We start from the raw sequence: 5,884 nt of genomic DNA, 5'->3' as shown, positions 1-5,884 counted from the left end.
ATTATGTATTCTTAATTCTTGTTTTAATAATATTTTCAGGATATTAATTCAAGTTGATGTACTTATTCAGGGGAGTAAAAGTCCCTATTTAATAGTAGATCCACCATAATTAAGTGGAGTTGCATGTAACCCTAGAAATAGGGCGACATAAATCTAGCAGATTAGAGTCAAATCTAATAAAAGAATCTATAGATCGAGTTAATGCGACAATAGGGGTTTTATTTAGAAAGAAATTTCAATTAATCAACCTAGAGCTAGTTGTTCTTAGTCTCAAAAGAGATATTAACATAATTTAGGGATTTCTACGGATCAAGACAAGTGAATAAATCGTTTGATTCATAGTCAGACTATTAAGTGAAGTCTAGGTGGATTCTTCCTTGGGTATTGTCTTTATCATTGGTTTATTCAATTATTTTCTTCACTCTCTATCGCGTTCAGTAGTTAATTAGTTAGTTAATTTTAGATTAAAAACAAATCTCTTATATTTTAGGCTAAATAATAGAAAGAAAGTTAATACTAGTACTTTTAGTCCTTATGGATATGATATTCTGGACTCACCATAACCATACTACCATTCGATAGGTGCACTTGCCTTAGTCGTGATCGTAGTCTAGTTTAATGTTTCATAAAACGATCATCAAGTTTTTGGCATCATTGTCGAGAAATTAAGATATTAGGAACGCTTAATTTTTATTACAATTTAATTTTGTTTTTATTTTAATGACTAATTTTTCTTTAATTTGCTTCCAGCAGGTTTTTATAGTTTATGAGTAGAAGAAACCCATCAGGACCTGTACTTTTTTATAGCAAAATTGAAAGCATAACTCGTAGAAATCGTAGAGAAATAAGGCAAAGTCTACAGTATATAAAGAAAGAGCACGAGGACTACACAAATAATACCGAGGAGATGGCTGAAAATAAAAATAATCCGCTGCCTCATGTGGTTGTCGCAAATCTAGTGAATCAGAATCCTACTCCTTGTACTATGTACGACTATGCTAAGCCTAATTTAGCAGGGGCTGAATCGAGTATTGTTAGACCTGAAATTGTTGCAAATAATTTTGAACTGAAACCTAACAATATACAAATGATTCAACAGTTTGTTCAATTTGATGGTTTGCAAGATAAAGACCCAAATACTCATTTGGCCAACTTCTTAGAGTTCTGTGATACTTTCAAAATAAATGGAGTTTCTGATGATGCCATTCGTCTTCGGTTATTTCCCTTTTCATTAAGGAACAAAGCTAAACAGTGGTTGAACTCGTTACCACGATGTTCCATCACTGCTTGCGAACAAATGACCGAAAAGTTTTTACTAAAGTATTTTCTGCCGGCTAAAACGGCAAAGTTGAGGAATGATATCTCTTCTTTTGTACAGATGGATTTAGAAACTCTTTACAATGCATGAGAGAGGTATAAGGACTTATTGAGAAGGTGCCCTCACCATGGGTTACCTTTATGGCTACAGGTTCAAACTTTTTACAACGGTTTAAACCCCTCAACTAGGTAGTTAATCGATGCAGTCGCCTGCGGGACCCTAAATAACAAAACACCTGAGGAGGCATATAAGTTTATTGAAGAAATGTCACTAAATAATTATCAGTGCCAAGTCATGAGGGAAAAACCGACAAAAGTCGCTTGTGTTTTCAACCTCGACACAGTCACCATGTTATTAAACCAGGTAGAGCTTTTAAATAAAAAGACTGATGGTTTATGTGTCTCTACGCAGGTACATCGAGTGATACAGTGTGACATAAGTGGAGGAGGAATGAATAATCCAGAATGCCTAGCCTATGATCCTAGCACCACGAACCAACAATTCAACTATATGGGTAACAATTCTATACCTCAGAATAACTCCTATAGTAATACTTACAATGTAAGTTTGAGAAACCATCCCAATTTCTCTTGGGGTGGTCAAGGCAATTAAAGACCACAACCCCCTCCAGACTTTCAATCACCTTACCAGTAAGAAAAGAAGCCGAACCTCGAGGAGATGCTAACGAAACTTATCTCGGTGTCAGAAATACGGTTCCAAAATACCGAAACAGTGCTTAAAAATTAGCAAGCGGCAATCCAAGGTCTCGAGACTCAAATAGGTCAGGTTGCTAAGCTGATCTCAGAAAGACCACAAGGTAGCTTGCCTAGCAACACCACAACTAACCCAAGAGAGCAACTCCATGCGATTACTGTTCGAGATGAAAAAGGGTTAGTTGAGTTCAAACCAGAACCAAGGAAGCAAGCGGCAATCCAAGGTCTCGAGACTCAAATAGGTCAGGTTGCTAAGCTAATCTCAAAAAGACCACAAGGTAGCTTGCCTAGCAACACCACGACTAACCCAAGAGAGCAACTCTATGCGATTACTGTTCGAGATAAAGAAGGGTTAGTTGAGTTTAAACCAGAACCAAGGAAAGAAACTGTGGTAAGTAACGGTAAGGGCAGTGAAAGCCACGTTAAACAAAAATCGATAAGCAGAGATTACGCACCTCGCGTGCCATACCCTAAAGGGATAAAGAAAGACCGCACAGGCTCGAGATTCAGTTAAGACATCGAGTGATGAATGTAATTATCTAAATCCTGATAATATACCTACTCATATGGTTCAACCTCTTTGCAGGAAAAATTTTCGAGTAATACAAATAAGTCACGTTCTAGCTCATTCGACAACATTAGAACAGTTCATGAAGAATAAAGACTTCAGATAGAAGAACTAGACGAATGACGGATACATGTTAAAGAGGAACAAAAAATACACAATGCCAAATTAAAACAAAACCATGACGAGCATAAAGACGAGACGAACCAATTCAAGGTAGGATACCAAGTCTGGTTAGACAAAAAAGACCTTCGAATTATCGATACAGAGCTCAACGCAAATGGAGTGACTCCTTTCACGGTACTCAAAGTCTATCCATACGGTACAGTCGAGGTAACCCATTCACATTCCGGCACTTTTAAGGTAAACAGCATTCGACTTACACCTCATTTAAATAAAAGAATTAACAACGAGAAAGAGGAGTTTCAACTCTGTGATCCACTGTGACCATGTGAATAAAAGGTAAGTCGAGCTTAGACTATAAATAAGTTTTTCTCGGGAGCCAACCCGAGTGCTAACACCTCTAACTAGTCTATTTTTATCTATTTTTCATGTTTAAATGCAGGTTTTTGATCCACACGTTCTGGACACACGGGCGTGTCCCAAACCGCGTGCTCTAACACGGATTAAACAGTGTACTACACGGCGTAGTGACATGGCCGTGTGATCCGCATGGCCTGGACACACGGGCGTGTCCTTGGCCGTGTTGATCTTGAGACTCAATTTTCCCAAATATCGACAGAGACACGGCCTAACAAAGACCACACAGGCGTGTACACGGCCTAGACATACGGGTGTGTCAAAGGCCGTGTGAAAATTGGAGCTAAATTTTTAATTTTTAAAATAGTCAGAGGGCTCCATGGGTGAAGCACACGGTAGTGTGTATAGACACATGGGCGTGTGGGAGACAACACGGGTGTGGGAGAAGTGAACAACATAGCACATGACTGTGCGATAAGGCCATGTGACGAATGAGCTATAATGTTCCTCAACAAACACGGGCTGAAATTCGAGCCACACGGGAATGTGACACGGTCGTGTGGCCTAACATGGACCGTTACAAGACCGTGTCCCCTTTTAACCCCAAACCCTAATTTCTTTTCCTTCCTTTTCTATTTTGCATTTTTCTTTTCATCTTCAACCTCTAGTCACCGCAGCCCTCTAAACCCCCGCATTTCCGGCCACCGTCGTTCCCTTTGCCCTTCTAGCCTTCCCATTTCTTCCCCACGACGCACATTTCCTCCAACCAGCCGCCGCTCATCCTTTCCCCTCACCACCTACCACCTCCTTCATCTCTTTCACCGTCCGTCGATCGGCCACCACCTCCATTTCTTCCCTCTCTCTTTCTCTCTCTTCTCTTACCCGCACGGCCACCGCAGCCCTCTCGTCACTCCTTTTACTCCTCCATCACCCACCGCCAGTCGCCTTCTATCCCCTTTCCCCTCATCCTCTTTGTTTCCTATTCTTTTTCCCCCTCTCCCTTGCGTGCACACACCTCCTCCCCCGCCGAACCCCTCTTTCCCCCTCCTTCCTTCCCTCATATTTCTTCCCCACCGTTTGACCACCCACCATTTTCCTTACCGCTATCCCGTCATCTAATCCCGCGCCACTCTGACCACCACCCATCATCAATTTCCTTTTTTTCTTTTTTTCTTATTTTCAGATTTATTATTATTATTATTATTTCTCTTATTCTTTATTACTATGCTATTTTATTTTGTTTTCTTGCTATTATTTCCATTCTTGCTATATTGTTTATTATTATTGCTTTACTGATTTGTTGATTCTTATTCAGTTCAATTATTCATAATTTTATGTTTAATTTAGTTTTGGACTAGCAGTTTGCATTTATCTTCGGGTCATTATCTTGACGATTTCATTCTTATTCTGCTTACTTTTTTATAGTTATCATTTAGTTAGTTTTTATTGTATAGTAACATTTTGCTTTTCATTCCATTCTCTACTTTCATTTAATCATTGGGCTGAACTTGGATGATTCTTCTTTATCTGCTTACCAATGATGTTCATTCGTGAAATTGAATTATATAATTACTTTCTTGTAGATCTATTATGACAAACACATAAGGTAAGAAGACTATCATCCCCGCTTCAAAAAAACGGAAGGGTCTTGGCTCGACCTCTTCTTCGAGCGCATCTGCTGAGGCTCGCCATCTTTATCTTTGATTCTCGGCGGGCCCTTAGGAGGAACATACCAGCTTCATCGAGTACGACCCTTTGGTATGGGTCGCTACATTGATTGGGCCGTGTTAGAGTAAGTACGTTTGGTTGATGATGTGCGCACGATTATTACTATAGCCTCATGGGATAGATTCTTCACCATCGTCGAGCCCACCTATTCGGAGGTCACCTTAGAGTTCGGCGCCACATTTTTAGTCTAGCAAGTCATGTCAATCCATGACGAGCCCGGCACCATCACTTTTCGCCTTAGCAGATTGGTGCGACACATGAGTATCCCAGAGTTCAGTGCTGCTTTAAGACTTTACAGAGGAGTTCATAAGCGCCGAGGACTTTCTCCACCTTCATCGACATATTCATTACTCGCCCTCGCGATGTTGGGTGGAGCTCACAGGCAGCCTGACTTACTATGACGCGAGTTGCTAGATGGCGACGCGCCTATCTCCGGCCCTACAGTATATTCACGCCCTTCTAGCTCACACTTTGACAGGTCGGAGAGAGAGCATAGGAGTGGTTAGTACCTATATGCTTATTTCCTGTGGAGCATGATTATCGGACATGTGTTTGATGTAAAATATTTCATTGCGCTTGCTTGCCGCAATCAAACTGAATGCCATAAGAAGTGCCCCATCTTTCTCAGCCCTTATGTGACTCGTCTCGCTCGACACTTCAGTTTACTCGACACACTGGAGCAGTCCTCGACCCTTACCCTAGTCAGTCAAATGTCTCCTCAGGACATCTCGAGCATGATCCACATGAGGATGATCGAGCGACGACGTGGAGTGGATCCTCCTTAATACAGACTAGTCCAGTATGACATTCAGCATGACCCAGAGGACGTCACTGATGATGTTCCTCCTTATCACGAGGACCCACCACAGCCTCCACCATCGAGTCATCAACATGCTCCCTCTACTGCTAGTTCCCTAGAAGTATCCTCCGAGGAGTTCGCCAGTTTTCGTCAGTACTGTACACAGAGGTTTGACAATATTGATGTAACTTTACAACAAATCTGCCAGTACCTTCACATCACTCCTCCAGCACCACCGACTCGTGACACTGATCAGTCTGATGATGAAGACCATTGAGTCC

At 41.2% G+C, this 5,884-nt stretch overlaps 1 non-coding gene across 1 annotated transcript; it reads right to left on the bottom strand.

Moving 5' to 3' along the window:
- Window positions 1–1,345: 1,345 nt before the first annotated feature.
- On the bottom strand, window positions 1,346–1,452 carry LOC121208905 (small nucleolar RNA R71). Its single transcript, XR_005904027.1, has one exon. It is a non-coding gene; the product is annotated as a small nucleolar RNA R71 (small nucleolar RNA).
- Between the last annotated feature and the right edge of the window lie 4,432 nt (window positions 1,453–5,884).

The sequence above is a fragment of the Gossypium hirsutum genome, chromosome A10 (genome assembly GCF_007990345.1).
Source record: "Gossypium hirsutum isolate 1008001.06 chromosome A10, Gossypium_hirsutum_v2.1, whole genome shotgun sequence".
Lineage (NCBI taxonomy): Eukaryota > Viridiplantae > Streptophyta > Magnoliopsida > Malvales > Malvaceae > Gossypium > Gossypium hirsutum.
This window is presented reverse-complemented; position numbering and strand designations above follow the sequence as displayed.